Here is a 23,194-nt window from a genome sequence, read left to right on the forward strand (position 1 = left end):
ATTTATGAAGGCAACAGGAAATGCTAAATAAGAGACTTGTGTAGAATTGGAGACATATTCCAATGGCATAGATAATCCACTCCCTGACCTTGTGCTCCACTGTCCCCTACCATTGATCCCTTCCATTCCACTGTGCTCTTACATGCTCAAGCGCAAGCTTTCTCACGTGGCTTCTTTCAACAGCTTTTCCGAGGCCAGTTCTCACAGCTGACACTCCTGCCTAGCCAAAATCCCTCAAACGACAGAACCACTCTCTGCAAGCAACTGAAAGGGAAGATCCCTTGCTATGCCAGCTACTAGGAAGAAAATTAACTCTAACCCAGCTGAAACCAGGATGCTTGGAAAATTATTTGCTTGAAAACAGGGTGGCTTCCTTCTCTTTTAAGGATTCTTGTACTCATTCAATAAAGCCAGATGATGTGTCTACTGCACTACCACCTGGGATGGTGGACATTCTTTAGTACGGACAGGTTGACAAGACTTCAGTCACTCATACATCTTGAGAAGAAAAAGAAGATTCTCCTTATTCAGTTTCACCCCTATTATTGCATGTGATAAATTTAGTTTTCCTGACTAAAGGCTAGTTGCATCATTTAAATGAGTTCAACCACGTAGATGCAATGTGGAATGTTTCCACTATACCAGCCACAAATACCATATTTGAATGTCATGTGATAAAAATGAACACAAAATGTTTATTCTAGGTCTGTGTTTAAATAGTGAACTACCGCTGACATTAATTTAGTAAAGTAGTCTGAAAAAAAATTATCTGCCTTAACTGATTTTTCTACTCCAACCTGCTCCTCAGCACTTCTTCCAGCCCAGTAGAGACATGAATGGAGAAGTTGTCACCCAATTAAGTGACTTATTCCAAGAGCAGGTGCATATAACAATATTTAGCATGCTGAGGATCTTATTACTGCCTATGGCATTGCAGTGAGAAATGTGTTTCCTCTTAGTTATTGGAAAATTACTGCTGCTTTACTTCTCATTTTGTTGTGGTTTATGATTCAAGAGTAAAAGGACATTCCAAGAAAGTGTGCAGTCTTACTAGGTCAGCCCTTCACTTCTGTTTTGTTTCCTTCTATTCAGATCAGATACAGGGAAAAACTGTCTTATTGAGGAGTTTCTCCTCAATTAGGTTTTTACATAACATATTTGAGATGAGGTGGTCAAAATTATACACAGTATTTCAGAGTTTTAGTACAGAAATTGTTATAGGACAGTTAATGTATTCTCCAGTGAGTTTGCCAGTAGTGTTTGTATTTGGACAAGCAAAAAAGCAGTTCTCTATTCCTCAGAGCATATCTAAACAGATGCATGTAGACCTGGTGAAAAAGTAGCCTATTTGTAGCCCTGGCTGCTTTAGCTGTGGTGTTCATAGATTAATGGTCTCTAATACATGATTGAAGGGCAAAAGGTTGCCAGTGAGACTCTCTTATTGCTCACAGCTGTAGCAAACAGGACATATTTCTTCAGGCTGACAGGGAAGTCAAAAGCTGATTTGCTTCCAGCATACCGCCTGCTCAGTATCATTGTGGGCAAGAAATGGCTGAGGAGGGACCGTTCGTGTAGCTCAACTACATGTAAGTTTTTTGAAAGAAGTTTTTGCTCAGCTTTTTAACAAGTTTCAAGCTCAATGTGCAGCAATTCAGTAATTAATGACTGAGACTACGAGTAGGAATTTCCCTATACCTAGTTTCTCTGCCCCTACACTAACTTTCCTTTATATGTATACAATTAGTTTTTATATATCTGATATTCACAGGACAAGGAAAACAAGGACACCTTGCTGGGACACTTGTAGTTATTCTCCATGGGAGGCTTCATCTTTTCCCTATACTAAAGGAGAATAACTTTCTTCTGAGTATTTTTCCAAAGGTGTAACTTTACCACAAATAATGAAATCACCCTACTTGACTGTACTTCCATTCACTCTTGGTTTCTGGGAGAAAAAGATTTTTACTATTACTCTTTCTAAAAATGAGCACTTTACTGTTCAAAATGTCATGACTGGCCTTCAGAATTAGTCAGAGAGAAGAACGAGAGCTGCTGTGTAGATGTCCAAACAACTTTTATTTTTATCAACAGTTAATTTGTGCCCAGAAAGAATGGAGATAAGCTTGCAGAAAATTTCTCAGAAGGTCTATAAGAAAATAGAAAGAAATTTGAGGAGGCAGTATATTAAAACATTGGGCCAGGTTACAATCCCAAGTACGTGGGTATGAATTTGAAGTAAACAACTTAAAATTGATAGAGGCAATCTGAAGCAATTCTATATAACTTCAGGAAGAATATGATGCACTTAATTGTTAAAGCTTACCTATATAACTAGTTTGTTCTTTGTGTTAATTCATTGGATCATACTCAGTGGAATTTATCTTTTATTTTCAAGGGTGTGTTACCAAAAATTCAAATGAATCAGAGGCATGTCACACTTGTATGTCCTTGTTGCTGCTGCACTAGCTGTGAATGTTGATAATGTGGGGAGAATCTCACCTTTATTTGCAAGGCACTTTCCTACTTTGGGAGTATATCAAAGGGCCTGTAAGTATGCAGCGAGGTTTGACTGGTAGGAAAAAACAAAGCAAGGATATAAGCATTTCACAAAGAGACTTGTGTTATTAATGCCTAAGATGCAATGACAGTATGTCATGTAGCACTGTAAGAGATATGAAATGCATTATTTATCTATCTTATGTCTAGAAGATTAAAAAAATATGTAGAATTCAGTATAATACATTTATGGGCAAGACTGGGCAAGACAAGAAAACACAATTGATTTTTGGGATGTTTGAGTTTACATACTAAGATCTGTTTTCTAGGAAGTGTTGTACACTTTGCACTCTTGATTCTCATGTTGAAAACCAGGAACTAAAAGACTTCAAACTCCCTTCTGACTTTGTAAAAATTTTGCAGCTTTTTTATCATCGATTTGGAGCCTGGAGTAGGCAGCTAGATTGAAGGGGTTTTAGTTCAATGCTGGAGAAATACAGAATCAAAAAGGAACTCCAGAGCTATTCATTTACCATTGAACAACTGGATCATATCCAGCTTTGAGGTACAATCTTTCAGAACTTTCCCAGTCAGGTTCCTAATTAAATTACAAACCAGAAAAATCAGAGCAGTCTTGGCAAGGTATTTGAAGGTATGGAAGACTGGCTTGTAAAGGTGAAATCATACAGCTTTGGTTTCAGCCTACAGGCTGCTGAAAGAGTAGTGGGTCATTTACATCAAGATGAGTTCTGAATGTCACATTTCTCAATTCTCAAGCTCATTCCGACCACCACATGGCACAGAGGTCCTCAGAAACTCATTGTCCTTTTTGGACAGTTGTAATCTGCCTACATGGAAGGGTGGGACTAGATTGGTACCTTGAAGTAGTAAGTGCTGAAGTAACTCAGATCTCCAATGTATTTGCTTTGGGTCACATGGGATGATCTGAAATTAAGTACGGTCCATCCTAGTGCATAAAAGACTTTACACAGTGTCCATGCCCTTCCTGCTTTGTGATTGGCCATGAACAGCCTATAGAACCCTTGCTTCATTGGCTTCTCACTTATAAAATACTTCAGCCCTGGAAAATGCCCCTGCCTTCACACACCTGCAGGGCTTAGAGTCCAAGCTCTCTACATGGTATAAATGGCCTGCAGTTAGACTGAAACAGTCAGTGAGCTGGCATACGAACCCCCAAGAAAACTGCAAAGAAAGAGGCAACTGACTGCTGTATGTATTTTGTGCTAGGTATCACTACTTCTGCAGAATGAAAAAAGACAGAGCAAAAATCTGCCTGTCAGGGACAGTAACATGCTCTACACTCCAGGTTTCCTGCAGTTCTCTATAATAGGCATGGGCCTATCTCACCAAGGACAGATCTTGTTCCTTGTCTTGGCAAAGAAAGCCATAACTATCTTGATTCAGATTTGCTGTAAATAGTACTAATGTAACAGCAGACGAAACGCTAGCAACCTCCTCCCACTGCCAGCGTGCATTTGTGCCCCTTGGGAAACTTTGCCTGGGACTAGAGACCTCCAGAAGCTTCTTGCAACTAATATTTACGTGATTCCATGCATTGAAAGCATATAAAAAGCCTTAATCTGCTCATTGCTTACCAGTGCTTGAAGATATAACTTTAAAAGCAAACATTTTTTTCCATGTACGTCTTATAATAGTGTAATCAAGAAGCAAAATGCTTCTTCATGCTACCCAATGACTGCAGCTACTGGGTCAAGCCCTGTAGAGTGGCATGGCTGATGCCCAGAATTATGTTCATTGTGGCAAGAGAGGGAATGAAGCAAGGATTGGGGAGGAAAGAGGAAATACAGACAGTACCAAAGGAAGCCAGTATTCTCTCTACAGAACTAGCATGTTATAGAAGTTGGCAATATAAAATGCTTTCACTAAGAAGGAATGGTCTCTGAGATCTCATGACAATTCAGTGCTCTCGCTCAATTTTTCCTGCCGTTGCCTAGCAAGAGTGGAATCTGCAATTAATTGAACTAATGACAAATGACCGAGGCAAAAACAAATTGATCTGAAGCCAATTGCCAGCCATGGGGTGCTTATGACTTTGGGTCATTGCATGAGCTTTTTTTAAACTGACAACACTTTCACAGGCAGGATGCTTTAAATAAAATGATAAAAAACTGGAAATAGATTTCTCCGAGGGCATTTGGGATCTCTCCAGTTGGGTTGGTTCGTGAACTGTGACCAAGAAGTTTGTGCAATCAGACATCGTAGCTGGTGGCCTCTGATCCAAGTCTGGAGGGAAACTGCACAGTTCAATACACTGATAGCAACAAACAGGAAATGTGATTCTTACGCATGCTTCCCAACCGTTATAGAGTAAGGGGGTTTGAGAACTTTTAAAGGATGTTTTTAATGAAATAGACCATCTTGTGGTGGAACTATGTTTAAGTGTGGACAGGAAATCTATGTCATTAACATTTGTCTATCGCTATTTGGCTGTTGTATATCTATCACATTTTTCGCTGGGTCATTGTTCTCTAAGGCAGTCTAGAGTGTACCAGAGATTTCTCAGAGGGAAAAACGTGGACTACAGCTTTAGTATGCTGCTTCTTTCTTGGAAATCAATGACTTAGAGAAGGCCTTAATGCCACTGGAAACAATTGTTACTACATGCATAGGATTATTGTGAAAAGGGCTGATGTGGTAATGTGAAAACTGTGTGGCGGAGGGTAGGAACTGGAAGTACAGAAGAGATCATTCTTGATTCAAACTGGGAGAAAACACACTTCTTAGGATGAACTCTGTGCTCCTTCACTGAAATGGCTCTGCATCAACCTCACTGTCTTAAAGATAAGTCCTCATATGGTATATTCAGATTATATAGTATATACACCTTATAATGGGAGTAGCCATATGTCAGGATATAAATTCAGCAATACTTCATTATCCTCTAAATGGTGTTGTTCAATTTTTCTTGCAAGCTTGTTCTTAAATAATGAGTGTTTGAGGACACTATTTGTCCCAAAGATTCTCTACCATGAGCAATGACAGCTATACACTGAACGGTATGCAAACGTAAAAACTAGACATTATAAATAAATTTTGTCTTCTAATAAGCTGTCAATTATATGGAATTAGAAAACATAAAAATGTAAATTGCTTTTTTGCTTCTCCAGAGCTCATGATAAATGAAGTCTCAGTTTATATGTTAAAGCAAATTTCTGTTGAAGAAAATAATTAACACAAATTTCTTAAGACTCTAAGTTTTACTTTATTTTTATGTAAGCCTAAATTGTATGCACTGTCCAGAGTTTACAGGGTAATGCAAAAAAATCAAATAGTAAATGGTACACACTGAAGAGCGCACAGGTATATTCAAAGTCATATTTTGAGACCTGATTTTAAATCAGTCCTTCCATAAACTCTGGTGATGGATTTGTCGGTCACCATTGGCAATGGACACAAACTGAAATGCAGAAGGTTCCACCTGAGCATAATGAAACACTTCTTTATGGTGAGGGTGACTGAGCACTGGCACAAGTTGCCCAGGGAGGTTGTGGAGTTTCCCTCCTTAGAGAAACTAAAAAAGCCAACTAGACACAGTCCTAGGCAACTGGGCCTAGGTGACCTTGCTTGAGCAGAGGGTTGGACCAGATGACCTCCAGAGGTTCCTTCCAAACTCATCCAACCTGTAATTCCATGATTTTTCTGGAACATGGGAAAATGTTCAATATCCCTCAATGTTCTTCCTTCTGAAATTAAACCTTATCAACATGACACATAAATACCTTAACGATTTGTAGGGTATGAAAACTATCTTGTTTGAAAGGTTGATGTAAGGTATTTTGTTTGCTACCTCCACAAGCGCATCACTGTGAACTTCAATCCACCTTACAAGGACAACGCAACATCATCTGCCAAGACTGAGCAGTCAAGCATATAATTACCTCAATCTGCAGCTCTTGCAAGCTGTCCCACTCCTTTTCTGTAGCTGAGTGCTTTTAGGAGGGTTATGAAGGCTTCAACACCCTTGTAGAAGTCAGGGGGTGGCCCCAGAAGGAAACTTCAAGAAAAAAAATCTGAATTTAACTTCTTGTTAACAGGAGTGAAACTTGCCACTGGGATTAATCCATTTTTCTATTAAAATATTTTGGAATGACATTGAAGTGGCCTCTGCTTCTAAACATGTTTAAAATGTCACTTCTGAAGTGACTATTCCATGATTCATTCCACTCTCACCTCAGCACTAATAAACTGCTTCATTCTGCTCAAATCATAGGAGTAGCTCCAGGTGAGATTTGGAGGGATAAAACTGATGAAAGAAATTAGTAATTAGAAACATAATTAACATCTATACTGTAAAGGCAGGGAAAAGAGAGAAGTGGAGGAGTTTACAGTAAGTGTTGAAAAATGGCAGTTTCCCTCTTGTTTTGCTTTTTTCCTCTTTTATATTCTAGTAAAGGGTAAGAACAGACCTTAAATGAGCAGCACCTAGTTCCCAGAAATGCATTAAACACCCATCACATACTTGTTTTTCACTCTGTCTCTTCTTACAAAGGCAAAATAAGGATCCAGTGTTTGAACACTGGGATAGCCTAAGTTAGAGATAACAGTACCGAAGGCAGAGAGGCATCAGGAGCTACAGGAGGCATCATGCTCCCAGGCTTGCATCCTGCTAGAGAACTTCAACCACCCTGACATTTGCTGCAAAAGTAGCACGGCAAGCTGTAGACAATCCAGGAGACTCCTGGAATGCACTGAGGTTAGCTTCTTGAGCCAGGTAATAGCCCTACCAGAAGGGATGCAATACAGGAACTGATGGTCACCAATGCAAGTGAGCTCATTGGTGATGTCAAGATTAGAGGCAGCCTGGGCTGCAGTGATCATGCGCTGGTTGCTTTCACAGTCCTGAAGGATATGGGCCAGGCAAAGAGCAATGTCAGGACCCTGAATTTTAGGAAAGCAGAATTCCAGGCCTTCAAGGAGTTAGTCAATAGGAACCCCTAGGAAACTGGGCTCAGGGACAAGAGAGCAGAACAGAGCTGGCAGATCTTTAAGGATGCTTTCCATAGAGCATAAGAGCTCTTGATATCCTGGTGTAAGACGTCAGGCAAGGAAGGCAAGAGACCAGCATGACTGAGTCAAGACTGGCTGGTCAAACTAAAGGCAAGGAGGAACTACACAGGCAGTGGAAGCAGGGACAGGTATCCTGGGAACAGTATAGGGACATTGCCAGGTTGTGCAGGGATCGGGTCAGGAAGGCCAAGGCGTGGCTGGAACTGAACTTGATAATGGATGCAAAGAATAACAAGGGCTTCTACAGGTATATCAGCCAGAAAAAGAAGGTCAAAGAAAGCATATCCCCCTGATAAACACAACTGGCAAACTGGTAACAACAAACGAGAAGAAGGCTGAGATACTTAACAACTGTTTTGCTTAAGTCTTCACCAGCAACCTCTCTTCCCACACCTCTCAAGTGGGTGGACCACAAGGCAGGGACTGGGTGAGCTAATTCCCTCCCACTTTAAGGGAAGATCAGGTTCCTGATGAGCTGAGGAACCTGAACATACACAAGTCTATGGGACCTGATGAGATGTATCCCAGAGTCCTGAGGAAATTGGCTGATGTAGTTGCCAAGCCTCTCCATGATATTTGAAAAGCCATGACAATCAAGAGAAGTCCCCAGTGATTGGAAGAAGGGAAACATTGTGCCCATCTTTAAAAAGGGTAGAAAGGAGGACCTGGGGATCTACTGGCCTCTCAGCCTCACCTCTGTGCCTGGGAAGATCATGGAACAGATCCTCCTAGTAGGTATGCTAAGGCACATGGAGGACAGGGTGTGATTCAAGACAGCCAGCATGGCTTCACCAAGGGAAAGTCCTGCCTTCTGTGATGGAGTGACGACATCAGTGGACAAGGGAAGAGCTACGGATGTCATCTACCTGGACTTCCATAAGGTCCCCCACAGCATCCTTCTCTCTAGATTGGAGAGATATGGGTTTCATGGGTGGACTGTTCAGTGGATGAGGAATTGGTTAGACAGTCGCACCCAGAGGGTAGTGGTCAACGGCTCAATGTCCAGATGGAGATTGGTGATAAGTGGCATCCCTCAGGAGTCTGTGTTGGCACCAGTACTGTTTAATATCTTTTTCAAAGACATAGACAGCAGGATCAAGTGTACCCTCAGCAAGTTTGCTGACAACACCAAGCTGAGTGATGCGGTTAACACGCTGAAGGAAAGGGATGCCACCCAGAGGGACTGGAACTGGCTGAGAGAGTTGGGGCTGTTCAACCTGGAGAAGAGAAGGCTTTGGGGAGACATTATTACAGCCTTCCAGTGCTTAAAGGGAGCTTATAAGAAAGATGGGGACAGACTTTTTACAAGGACCTGTTGTGGTAGGACAAGGGTTAATTGTTTTAAAATAAAAGAGGGTAGATTTAGATTTGATATATGGAAGCAAAGTTCTACATTGAGGGTGGTGAAACCCTGGCCTCCCTCAGGTTGCCCTGAGAGGTTGTGGAGGCCCCATCCCTGGAAACATTCAAGGTCAGGCTGGACAGGGCTGTGAGCACCCTGATCTGGTTGGATATGTTCCTGCTCACTGCAGGGAAGGTGGGCGAGATGACCTTTAAATGTCCATTCCAACCCAAACTATTCTATGATTCTACGTAAAGAAATCAGGAACATATGACACAACAGCTGCCTGGCAGAGAGGAAAAGGACCCTTGATCAAGGGGGCTTGGAGATACAGCTGAAAAATTAATGAATGATTCTCACAGCCAGCTGAAGAAGTGTTATCACCCTTCAAATCACACCATGGCTGAATGTGAATCTGAGAATGTGCTTTCTTATCTCAGGGTCCCTGGGGACAATATATTCCAGGTGCCTGATAAAGAGTTTCCTCTGCTGGGGAACTGTTGAAAGGCTATACCAGAAGACTAAATGAATTTTATCATTAAATAATAGTCTTGGCCTTTTTTTGCCCTTATTTTTGGAACAAGAACATAGCTTTTCCCAGTAAAGGGTTCAGATCCACTTTTTTCATAAACACTAAAGTCTACCTCATTTTAACGGTGCAATAGGAAAAGGGTTAGGGGGAGTTATTTAGACATCTACAGCTATTTGACCTTCTACCCTTTATTCTTTAGCAACAGGACTATTTGGGGGGAGGAAGGAGAGAAATTGGCTTCAGGGGGTTGATCTGCCTCTTCTGATGTCAGCAGTGGTTTTGCCACAGAAATAAAAAGCTCTGCAGGATATGTGTAATGAACAGAAACAACAGCTCATTAATAGCAAAGCAGGATTCCAGGGACTCTTGATGTTTCATTGTTTTGTTAGCATTTTGACTGGTCCCATCAAATTTGGTGCATTAGTGTTTCACATACTTGTCTGTGTTTCTAAAATTAATTAGCTCTTTAAGAGAACTGCACCTGAATGCTGAAGCTGACAGTCCAGGCACATGGATATAAGCTGGTTCATGAGTGATTACTCTGATTTCTGCCCTTTTCCTAGATAATTCACTTAGGGCAGAGAAGGTGGGACAAACTGCATCGCTGTAAACCTGTGTGCCTCTTTCAAAGGCAATATATCAATTTTTGCATCAAAAGAAAGATGAGCTTTATCTAAAAAATGCAATTATTAACTGCAATATTCTACACTGGTGTAAAGTTGTATATTCTAGTAGAGAAACAGGCTTCATCAAGAATTTTACATATAGGTGAAGCACTCAGGTGCAGATAGTCACTTCTTTATACTTCTAGCAATTACAACTGCAAGACTAATAAAATACATCAGCCTCTGAGATAATATACATACATCCCTTATTTAAAGCCAGTGTAGCCAGTGTTTCTTATTGATGAGACTTACTTCCATGCCTTTAGGACTTTTCACAGAATCACAGAATCCCAGGTGGGAAGGGACCTCAGGGATCATCTAGTCCAACCTTTCTAGGAAGAGCACAGTCTAGGCAAGATGGCCCAGCACCCTGTCCAGATGACCCTCGAAGGTGTCCAATGTGGCCGAGTCAACCACTTCCCTGGGGAGATTATTCCAATTGTGACTGCCCTCACCGTGAAAAATGTCCCTCTGGTGTCCAATCGGAATCTCCCCAAGAGCAACTTGTGTCCATCCTCCTTGTCCTCTCCATGGGAGTCTGTGTAAAAATGGAGTCTCCATCTTCTCTGTAGCTGCCCCTTAAGTACTGGTACATGGGGATGAGATCCCCTCTGAGCCTCCTTTTCTCAAGGCTGAACAAACCCAGCTCTCCCAGCCTGTCCTCGTATGGCAGCTTCCCAGTCCTTTGATCATCTTGGTGGCCCTTTTCTGGACCCCTTCCAGCCTGGCCACATCCTTTTTGTATAGCAGGGACCAGAACTGCACACAGCGCTCCAGGTGTGGCCTGACAAGCGCTGAGTAGAGCGGGATAATGACTTCTCTATCTCTGCTGGTGATGTCCTTTTTGATGCAACCCAGCACCCTGTTGGCCTTCTTGGCTGCAGCAGCCACTGTTTGCTCATGTTGAGCTTTCTGTCCACCAGGACCCCCAGGTCCCTTTCCACAGAGCTGCTCTCCGGCCAGGTGGATCCCAGTCTGTGCTGCACTCCCGGATTATGTTTTCCCAGGTGCATGACCTTACACTTGTCCTTGTTGAACTTCATGAGGTTCTTGTTGGTCCACTCTTCCAGCCTAAAATATTTGTCTAAATTTCTCTAAAAACATTCTCTCTGGTGCTAGAAATGATTAGGCCTTACTGGTCATAATCGTGCTCACTATCTTCAACAAGTTTTGTATCATTTTTTTGCTTCAGAGAAAGTTGTAATTTAGCATCCATGAACTGAAATAGCCTGCTCTTCTAAAATAAAAGTGTGTCTTCGCAGTAACATTGCTGCTAGTCCCTACTATAAATATGAACAGTTTTTTTAAAAAAAGATTATTCAAGTCATGACCAGCTAGTGAAGAAATTTACTGACTAATCTCCAAAAACACAAATGAGATGTGAGGTGAATTCACTGCAGGAGGATGGCTGGCTGGCTTCAGAAAGACTTGCTTGTGCGTTTCAAGTCAAATACGCAGGTGTGCTTGCAGACCCAGTAACCTAAAGAAGGACCATCTAAATGGCTTCCCTAGATTCTGGGTCATGCTGGAATAAATCCTCATACAAAGTACTAATGGTGTTAGGGAGGATAGAAAAATAAGTACAAAACTGCTGTGGTCACGATGGTCCTAGGAAAGGATAGAGGTTGTATGAATTTTGTACTAGTTTGATAGAATCCACATGGCACACTCCAAAGATGTTCCAAAGATGTAAGGAGGAAAAAGCTCTGAAAGCTGCACTGCTGCAAGTACTTGGCGCTTTACTGCAGGCTTAAGTGCTTGACTGTGACACCTGGACAGCCTGGGCATAAGTAGGGGAATGAATGTTGCCAGCTAGGGCTCCTTAAGCATTGTGCAGAAACTTTGAAGCCACGGAACAGCCCAGAAAAAGTCTATGAGAAGTGCTTCATTCATAAAACTCTGCATCTTTAAGACTTCTCTTTGTTTTTTGGAACGTAGGTACAGCCAAGAGTACATCTTGATTTGAGTCCCCAATGGCAATTAATGCTACTTTATGCCTATCAAAGCTTTCAAATACAAGAGGAAAAGAATGCCAGCATCTCCCCTCCTTCCCTATTTTCAATTCCTGTAGACATCCCCATGCAGCAAAGAGAGCCTCTTCTCCTTTGTTAGTAAATCTGCCCCCAAAAGGGAGCTTGCCGGTCACCCTAGCCCTCACAAGTGTTCCCTGTGTTCTAAAACCTTTACCTGAGAGTCATGTACAGCTCATTTACTTCCCCTGGAATCTATCTGGTGAATTCAGAGCAAACTCTGGCTGCAGTGTGTTGAAATATTGTGTGCTAAGACATGAGAAGGAAAAGAGAGATGGCATGTGCCTCTTGCATTGATCCTGTAGAGGCATTACTTTGAGTGACACCGAAGAGCAATAATCCTAGGAACACGAAAGCTTATAATGTACAAAAATCAATATTTACTCCAGGAGTCATAATGGGGCTTTCCACATGAGTAACTGCAGTATCTATAATGGTATTTGTGATGCAAAATTACTCAAGAAACTCTATTAAACTAGAGAAAATTTGCTAGAAGGGACAATAAAATTAAGGATGACAACAAATTGGAGAACAAGTGAGCTAAGGAAGTGGAAAAGACATTTTGCACAAATCAGCAGCTGCAAAGGAAAGACATCAAAGGCAAATGGGGCAATAAAAATAGCAGTTGTGAGGAAAGCTTCTATATCCAGGTTTTTGCAAAAAAAGCCATTACACCGGAGACAATAGCACTCTATATCTAAGCAAGGAAGTGGGAAATATGACTTATTAGACTAGGCAGACCATAATGATAGTCCTGAATGCAAGTGATGGTAGCTGCTGAGAGTGAGTGGAAACAACTTAACCTCCATGAGGAATACACTGAAGTCATAATCACTATACATAGTTATTTTATTGTCTTCTTCAATTAACACCTCTAGGTTTTGGTGAAGTGTCCAAGCAATTCTGTAATTAATGACCTTACATTTTTTCTCACATTCAGTGTCCTAGCAGTATTAACTATTCATTAGGGCTGGTGACATATTTTTCACTATATGATTATTATTATTATTATTTATTATTATTATTAATTATTATTAGGTGGAGCTTTGGTTTTCAGCTAAGGAAACTGTCTTGCAGAAGGTCATTGTTGTCCAATATGTCCTTAGGGTGTGGGGGTGGTGTCTCTCTATATATATTGCTTTCATTCCCCTTCATTTTACACTGCCACATTACACACCTTTTTGGGTTTTAGAATTACACAGAAAAAAAAAAAACCAAGAAAATGTTGTGGAAGATATTTTCCCTCCTTGCTTCTTCTGAAGATGGCACTCACTCAGTTTTCTATCCCTGTCCATTCTATCCCTTCTGCTGGAGATCAAAAAAAACCCAAGAGAAGTTTAGAATCCAAATAATACACGGTGAATGGTAGGGCTGTCTTGTCTGAACAGATTTCTCTGTAATTTTTTTTTTTGTCTTAATGTATGACTCCATAATAATATGATCCTATGCTATTGGTGTTTTCTTCTTCAGCTTCATCCTTGTTCCTGTGTCTATAACACCAGCAACGTGGTTATTCCAGAACTGGAACTTTCTCATGTTTCAACACAGTATGGTCATCAAAACTGTTCTGTGGCTGCTTTTGTCTCCTGAAAGTAAACAATGGATCTCGACTTGAAGGTCCTGCAAATACAAGAGGTACTGCAAGACATCCTTCTGGGTTCTGTAGTGAAAAGACCACCTCTGCCCCAAAATATGAAGGTTAGTATGGTAGGATGTTTTGGTAATTCTCCACAGATATCTCAAGGATTGATCAGGCACTAAAAAGATGGCACCTGCAATGTCTATGGATATTTGCTGCATACCTTGGTGGATGGGAGCCTTGGGCAAACCAGCATTAACTGGAACAGCTCCGTTGACTTTGGTTGAAAGCCAACCAGAGGGAGCTCGATCCTTTTTATTCCTAGACCTGTTAGTTACTCATGTTGTAGCTAGACTAATGTCTTAATTTCTGTGGAAGTGTGCTAATTTGCTGGCTGCATCTAATGACCTGACAGCTCCTGAACCCACGTACAGAATCCTGAAAAAGGAATTCATGCTGTCACTTTCTGAGGAGGTCTGTACCTCCTCTAATGACTATGTCCTAATTAACTCCTGTAATTATAACCAAAGTTTTGACACCCCTTTGGTTTATAAAAAATTTCAGTTTGAGCCAAAAGTACATAGTGTTCTTTCCTTGGGAAAAATTGGGAGTGTCTGCAGATGCATTATTGATGAGGATTTCTACAACAGTCCAGGTTGATTCTCCTTAGGACACTCTTCTATTTCTATGAAAAATGAAAGCTGGTCTTGTGAATACTAACTTGCATTCTCTCTGTAACTAAGAAATGTGCATATAATTTATTGACAGGACACTGGAATATCCGCATTATGAGTGGCTCTGTTGTGAAAAAGTAATCCAAGACCTTCAAAGTTCCCTTTCAACCAGCATTTCTACAAGTGTTATTTGATAACATGAATATGGAAGTTGTGGAATGACTGTGTTGTTTAGAAAAGCCCACAGCCACATTCAATCATTTGACTTATGCCACCAGAATGAGTCAAGGCTAATTCTATCTTTTGAGTCTTATACATAATTACTGTAGTGCAAAATCTTAGTGAGATAACACAAAAATACTCTATAAGGTCTATAAATATAATCCTTAATACTTTAGTCAACATTATTTATTGATTTCTGAACTAAAAGACAATGTAACGTTTCTTTGTAATCTCACACACCTGCTATATTCTCCTGAGCACTTGCTGTTTCACAAAGGTGGGTAAAATATCTTTATTGCCAAGCTCAGCTTTGACTGATATAGATGCAATACCTGTGAAATCTTCATTGCTTATTCTGGGCCCATCATTTCATCCCATCCCATTTGTTCGCCTACTTTTAGGAAATGCTTTTAATCTCAGAAAAATATGTTGCCTAAGGCAATCCGTTCCTTCCTTAGTAATTACTGCCCTTCAGGTATTTTATGGCAATATCCAGATCTTCTAGTGTCTCTCACAAGTAAGTTCTGTGTCAGATAGTTACTCCACTGTTGGGAAGCACTTTTGGGATGACAGTGCTCCCTCTCATTCAATGCTCTCTGGGGTTACTCCAGCTGCCCGTAATGACAACGAACTGGAGCATCAGGCCCAGAGCCAGTCGATGGAGACACTACCAACCCTCCAGGAGCTTGCTGTGATATTCATTTCATACACTGCTGCCAGAGAATAACCAGCAGGAGGAGATTATGGATCAGACGTGTTACTTATCTCATCATTAAAGGACAGACTGCATGAGGGTTTGGCAGTTTTCTTGTGAAGAGTTCAGTCTGCTCAGTACACTCAGAAATCTCCACGCAGAGCAAAAGCAAAAGCATCTGACTACAGATGCATGATTTGGATGGAGCAATAACAAGAATGTTCTACGCTGCCTTTACCTTTAAGCAGTCTTCATCTGATGCAATGTAAGGTGAAAAAATCAGCACACTTGGCAGTTATGGCAATTCATCCTCACATCGAGATTCAGGACTGAACTTCCTCCGGCACAAGAAAGAAATTGGGATCTAAGAAAGTCCTTTCCTTTGCAAGTGGCTGGATCTGGACAGCATCTGTTGGCCTCCATGGAGCAGTCAGGAGAGATCTGAGGGATGGAAATCTCCTGGCTACAGTGCTCAGGCCAGCTGGCCTCTCTAAACCCAGTCAGCAGTCCTGACTGCAGCCGGGGTTTGTTGGTTGATCTCTTCTGGTGCTGTTACTTGGGCCACTTCCATTTGTAAAGAATCGCGTCCTTTTACATTTAAGAGGGTTAATAAACGTAGGACATTCTACACTACTTTGTTAACATTCTGCCCCTCTGTGGAGCTTGAGCTAGTTTATTTTTGGAAGACTTTGCATGTCCTGGAAGAGGGTCTATCAGTCTGTCACAGAATACAGTCCTGCGTTGTGGAATTTCACCATTCAGTCGTTGCAGTTGGATGCAGACGCTGTATCCACCTCCACAGCAAAAAAACCACTGCGGCTTACCAGAACAGCGGCGATTTTGGATGTGCTTTCTGCAGAAACAAGATTTCTAGAAGGGATGGTTTCTCCCAGCACAACCAAGGTTTTGATGTCAGTCCAGCTGATTCAACATGAGCTCCTGAGGTCTGAATACTCATGCCAGAACCATCATCTCAACACACAGGATTTGTTTCAGGTCTAAGTGTGGCTAGAAACAGTTTTAATTCTGAAAATTTCTGACTTTTCATGGAAACTCTCAAAGAACAATCACACTACCATGTGAAGCAAACTAGAGCAAGACCTTAAAAAGAACAGCAATAAATTTACTGTTAGATTTCTTCAGACTTCTAGAACTGTAACCCATGCTAATACCTCACTGTTTTTGTAAATATAGGTGCACCAAAACCTCCTTGTGACAAGTATTATAGAATGAGCTCCTATTGACTTTCACATTAGCAGTCCGAGGGGACAGATTCAGATCTCCCTTCATAACAGGCTGATTCTCTCCAACCGAGCTTAATTTTCCAGTAGAAGGGTTGCATTAAACTTTTCTGTGATAATTGTCTGTTAGCTCAGTTACAGAACAACGATGCTTTGCCTGTATGAGGCCTTTTCTCCTGAGTCACTGAGGCGTTCTGCAATGTTCCTGCAACAAATCTCACAGGTTTTATAATTCTTAATTGTTGCTGTAAAAGTATTTTAGTTTACCTGTACCTCCTGCTAGCACAACTCTGTGTGTTAAAGATAGGACACAATATACCTCTCAAGTGGAAAAGTTCTGTCAGCAGAATACACTTTGTGAAACGCAAAACTATTTCAGCAAAACTGTACTATTATGAGAAAGATTCACTTCACTGAAGTCCTACATAGTATGATTTTTACAGGGTTAATCACAGCCACGTTTATGTGGGACTAACTTTGTCATTTAAGCCAGTTGTCAGGATTATCCATGAAATCAATATATAGAGAAAAAGTTTTAAGATGTCCCTTCTATCCCAAAATAAGTGGAGGAGAAAAGAATCTCCTTTTTCTGCAGACCACAGGGGGAGCTTAGAAATTTTAAAGTTAAAATCTAGGCTTATTTGATCCAAGATTAATCTGGGCCTGGATGTGCTTTACAGGGTAGCTGGCTGGTCATTGCTACATTGGTGAAAATTTTTCTGGACACATATACTGTTAAAGTAAGAAACTTTCAAGGTACAGAGTAAGGCAAGGGAAGAATGTGGCAAAATCCACCTCTAAACCACAAACTCCTTCCAAAAACCACAAAAGAACTGGTTAGTTAAAGATTTCCTCAGGATTTTAGCAAGTTTAGGAAAAGAACCCTTTTTTCTACACACCAGGATACACAACATGATGAGCTCCCCTAAAGGGCAACAGGATCCACTTCAGATGTTTTTGAGGTTAGTTCTGCTATTATACCTGAGAAGAGGAACTATGCAGGAGTACCAGGAGGGATGGTCGTGATATAGTTAAAAGATCGGTGCTGAATGGTAGGCTTTCATAATGGAAGGAAGCAAAAAAAGGTTTCTGTCGGAAACTGAGCTGCTGAACACACTCATTAGTGACCTAGAAAAAGTATTAACAGTGAGGCTGAAAAATTTGTGGCTGATATAAAGATATTCCGGAGCAATGAGGACAAAGACCAATTGTGAAGAACTGGAAAAACACTTTACAAGATTGAGGGAGAAATAAAATTACAGAATAAATTCACTGTGGATAAATTTGAAGTGGAGGGGGAGATGGATGTAAAGGTGGATGTCTGAAAACAAATCTGAAGGGCTTTCATCAAGCCATTATGACTCAAGCAAGAGCTTGATATTACAGTAACGGTTCCATGAAAATATCAGCCCAGAGCTCAAGAGTAATCAAAAAATGTTAAATCAAATGCTAAGAATCATTAGGAAAGAAACCAAAAGCAAAATAGATCATTATGACAAAGTACAATTTCATGGCTGTCACAGACTGAATACCATGAACCATTCTGCCACTCAGTATGCAAAAGTGATACATTATAAATAGAAAAGGCACTGAGAAAGGCAATGAGGACAGTTAAAGACAGGGAGTGGCTTCCATACAAAGTGCATCTGCATTGACTGGGTCTCGTCATCCCAGAAGAAGAGATGAATTCAGGGATTGGACAGAGGTCTGCAGAACTGTGCAGAAATAGGACTAGGGAATCACTTATTTTGTCATCAAATTCAAGGCCCAGTCTAGCAGGTGTTAGAGCAGGAAAGGTAGTTTTCCTACACTATGTGGTAGACCTGGGAACTCATTGCCAAAGGATGTCTTGGATGATAGAAGTTAGGATTCAAGGGAGAAGACATCTGCCATGAATTACTAAATTAGCTCAGGGAACCACTACTGCCATGAAAATATGGATTGGCTGGCTCACCTAAGAGATTTGTCTCCCTTCAACCTTCCTTTTGTGCCTCAGATATTGCTAAAGAACTTCTAAGTTCTGAGGAGGTCCTAGAAAAAGACCAGCAGCTCATAGTGCCTGCAGGGGAGACATTTTGGGTCACTGGAGGAGCTGCTTGTTGAACTACTGTGCTCAGAAGCAGCTGAGAAATGTACACACCTGCACGCTCCTGATCACTGTGATTCTGACAGGGCCCAGTGATCACCACATCCAGCACCCAGACATAGGACATCAGTGTAGAAAAAGACTTTGTTCTTGGTCACATCTGCTTTGTGGTGGTGGATATCTTGATAAAATTTGTATGCATTAGGAAGAAAAATCCTTTGCTGTGCTTCTGAAATTCACTGTAGAGGAACTGGTTGACAAACTGTGTGCAAGGCACCTCTCCAGGGTCCCCCTTGTGCAGTAACAGCTTCAGAAAAAAACATAAACTAGTCATATTGGAAATAATTTCTTATTGGACATCTCTAGTCCAACCTTCAACCCAAATGAGAGTACTGGCAAGACTGGATCAGGTCAGATTTGGCTTTTTCTAGCTGAGTGTTTGAAGGACTACAAGGGTCACTACTACAGAACTCTGGACATCCTATCCCAAATGAAAGGTTAGTTTTCTCTTGAGCTTAATGAAGTTTGACTTGGCACAAGGTCTTCTTTAAGTGTTTGTTGGGGTCTTCCTGGTGGGAAAGGTGGCACATGGGATTTAAAACTTGAACCTTGTGGGTCAAACTTGGGTAAGAGGACAGAGGAAGAAAGGAATGAGATGTTAAAGTAAGTTTTCACAGCAGACCTCTCTGAGGTTACACCACAACGCTAAATAATTCAGTGTCTATCTCAGTCCAGTATTTAGAAAAACGATTTCCTTGTTACAATGAGAAGATGATAGAGGTAACTCCTGGGAGTTTTACTGTTACCGCATTAAATACTGAACAACAGCCGCCAATGGAGAGGTTCAGCCCAAATTCACCGTAATGCTAGCTTACAGATACACACCCTGAGAAGTGCTGCAAAGAGCACGCTGACATCTGGAAGGACTTTCCACTTCTCCAGCCAAGCAATTAAATTCTCTCCTCATTCCTGGTCTGTCTTACAAACACCATGACCTGACCTTGGACACCTAATGCTCCCACTAGATGCAAAACTCAAGAGACAACTCTTCACCATGAGTACAGAGGTTATCTGCATGCACCATGAAAAACAGCAAGGCTCTCAATACTGTGTGAGAAGATCATCAAAGGAGTGCTGTTTGTAAGCTGAATGCTGTCCCAGCATGTGTTGTTCAAGGTTCTAATGTAATGCCATTGGAGTGGGTCCCAGCTGAAGGAATTTTGTTCCAGCCTGAGTTCCAGATCTTCACACCAAGTGGGAAGCTCAACGTATGCAGCAGAAACTCGAGCTCCACTCACTCATCGCTCTGGCGCATTCAGAAAAATTCCTCGTATCATTTGCGCCTGGCTGCTGTGTCGGCCACCTCATCGGAGGGCAGGCTCCTCGCGTCTCTCCAAAGTCCAGCTTTGACTGCTGCTCTCTCCGGTGATGGCTGCAGAGTTTTAAGATGCACTCTCAAATCATTTAATTGGAACAGCCTTTCTGTTGGTGGTTGACTCCATACAAAGCCAGCTCTTTGGTTTATGCTCATTCCTGTAAATTTAAGCTGACATGTTCAGCTGTGAGTGGGGACAGCTCCTGCATGAGCTCCCATTGCCTTCTGCAGGCTGAGCAGACTCAGGACCAACAGTTGTATTTAACTATTCATTAAGTCCCTTTCCAACAGTGGCCTTTGGCAGACACTTAGAGAAACGTACAGAAACAAGGTAAACTTCATTCTTCTTCCAGGAATCCTACCCAGCACTTGGTGATTCATGAATTTCAAACAAAATCTTTGTCTTTGTATTTAATAATTTTGCAGATTATCTACATGTTCTCTCACCCTGTCAGAAACTGAAAATTAGGTTGCTTTTTTTTTTTCTTTTAATTCATTTAAGCAGCTTAACCATATTTCCAGGGTTATTTTACTGTCTGTGTACACAGTAATATGTCTTTGCACTGCAAGATTAACACAAGGTTATAAAGTTATAGTGGGAAGGGAGGGAGAAACAGTTGAACCCTGTGACTACAAAAGCAGAAATCTCAAGTGCAGGAATGAGAACCATTTTAGATGGGGAAACTAATATCCATCTTGTCATAGAAATTCTCCATTAAATTATGGATCAGGAATTGTTAAGGCACATGTATGCAATAGTCCTAAATGGACATTTCTTAGGTTCTTGTTATCTCTCCATTTGCTTCTGTACATATTTGAGAAGAGTCTGGGAATATTTGATTTTGCTGCTGTTAATTCTGCGCTAATAATATACCTAATTAAGATGTGTTAGAGATTCTGACAGTTTATTTTATCTCATCTTTACTGGTCTACCAGGAGATTCTCCTTACAACCTACATAAACATACATGCTTGGTGTATGATAAAGTTTTTCACTAACCCTTGAGAAACAAAAAAAACATCTAAAAGCACAGACCTTGGAACTTACCTGTGCATATCTGGAGGACCCAGTAGCTTTTATGTGAGCATCTGGAGGCACTGAAGATCAGATCTCAGACTACACAGAGGAGAAAAAACCTTCTTCTAGAAGGATGACTGGTGACAAGAGAGTCCTAGAAGTATCTCAAACTGAGCATCAGAATTAGTGGATATACAAGAAAATTTGTAGCCAGCAAGGCTGCCAAAACTACAAAGAAACTGAATTACCAAATGGAGGACGAGTCTGGGGTGCAGCACAAAATATGGAGACTGTTACATGAGTGTTTGACGCTTTCCCCTAGTGAGCTTACACGTAGCAGCAGTTTTCATGGCCTCGGTGGAAAAGAACAGTCAAAAGAATTTCATTCTCTTGAATCAGCTCTCCAGGGAGCAGGAAATGTCATTTAAGTGATCTTGGCTAATCCATAACGGAACCTGCTCATGCTGCCCCTCTTGAACCTGCTCTCTGTACGGGCAAGGCACTACGGCTGTGGCACCACGAGTGAAGATAGAAGCAGTGCTTGAGTGTGGAGTGTGTTTGTAGACATGGGAGGCAAAAGAGACAACTGTAGACTGGCAGAGAGATTTTTTAAACATGAAAGAACAGGTAGGTCACCTTAGGTTAGCTCAGAGGTGAGATTTGGCTTATTTTCCTTAAAAAGTTTGATTTTTTTTCATTCTTTCAATATTATCAATGTTTATTCATCTCAGACCTTCTCTTTTTTCTTTCTTGTAGGATTTAATCCAGCAGAAGAGAAGTGGCATGGAGAAGAAAGGCAGCATAGGGAGCTGACCACAGGTTCTGGCAGTCTTTAAGAAACACTGAAAAAATCCCTATTCAGAAAAACTTTTGTATCCTAAAAATGAAGTCCAAGCTCTGACATCACACCACATTCAAAGAGACAAAGCAGATTAATTGAATCCCTTGATTTTCATGTTCCATTTGAAAAAAAAAAAAAAAAAAAAAAAAGAAACTGCATCGTTCACAATGTTCACTGGTCACTTTCATGTTTCATGTGAAAAAAACTCTGGTCGTCCACAACTCTAAGATGGCTACTAAAGAGGCTGGTTGTAGTTTTATTCCAGGTTCAATAAAACAATTTTTATTGTTTCTGTGAGGTATGCGGACTCCTTATTGAGTGCCTGACTTTGTCCCTACAACTACTACGATGCCTCAGTTAAAGAGACCACTAACCATTTCAGGTCAGGACCCATCCAAGATTGTGATATGCCAGCTGCCTCTGAAATTGGTGGCGTCAATGCTAAACTGGGCATGCATTGTAGGTTGGCTAATGATGACACAGTTTAAATCAAGCCCTATGTATAAGAATGATCCCAGCATTTTCAGCCTAAAAAATCTCCAACATATCTACTGTCAGAAATCTTGAGAACCAGTGGAGAGAAAAAGACACCTCTGGAAAACAATTTAACTCTGAAATGTCAGCCTTAGAGCAAAAGAGTTGGAGCCACGCCATGGAGAGCCCTCACCTTTCTCCTTTTTACAGAGGGACCCTGGATGACACAGACTATAAGTCAAAATTCCAGACATCTAAAATGTATCTAAAGATGTAGATACATCTAAAGATGTATCACTTTTTTCATTTTCTTTTCCCTTTGCAAGACAGGAGAATGTACCTTCTAGAATAAATCCTTAGAGCACACATGCTGCTTCTCCAGCTCTCTGCTGACAAGATCCTCTCTGCAAACATGCTTGGTTGAATTTCTTTGCAGGGCAGCAGGTCTAAAGGCAGAGGGCAGGTCTTCTCCAGTTTAACAGCAACGTTGCACATCAGGGAGCAGCGCACGTCCCCCTTTGGCAGCAAGTTAATGCCAACTCATTCTGCAGATGGGAACTGCCTCTCAGTCCTAGCAAGAATCCAATTATTTTTATTTTTCCCACAAACATCTATTGTCCTCCTTTTTTTCTGTCTTCCACCCCTCGCTGGCCTCTTTCCAGCACTTGACAAGCAAGTGTGTTCTATGCTTGTTTGGGAAGCTCTCAACAACTCTGTTAGGTTCCTGAGCAAACACACTTCCCTGGCTGCATTCATGATTTCTGTGAAGATGAAGAGATGATGGTGACACTATCATCCTATGTTCAGTATTTCAGGCTATCAGGTCTCGTGCTTAGGGAGAAGGACAAAATGACCTTAAAGAAGGTGTAAATAAAAA

The 23,194-nt window shown here is 41.2% G+C and overlaps 1 long non-coding RNA gene across 1 annotated transcript; it reads left to right on the forward strand.

Annotated features, from left to right (window-relative positions):
* Positions 1-1,461: 1,461 nt before the first annotated feature.
* Positions 1,462-22,140, forward strand: LOC142056774 (uncharacterized). Its single transcript, XR_012660433.1, has 3 exons — positions 1,462-1,586; positions 13,585-13,812; positions 21,759-22,140. It is a non-coding gene; the product is annotated as an uncharacterized LOC142056774 (long non-coding RNA).
* Positions 22,141-23,194: the final 1,054 nt, after the last annotated feature.

This window comes from Phalacrocorax aristotelis, chromosome 4 (assembly GCF_949628215.1).
Source record: "Phalacrocorax aristotelis chromosome 4, bGulAri2.1, whole genome shotgun sequence".
Taxonomy (NCBI): Eukaryota; Metazoa; Chordata; class Aves; order Suliformes; family Phalacrocoracidae; genus Phalacrocorax; species Phalacrocorax aristotelis.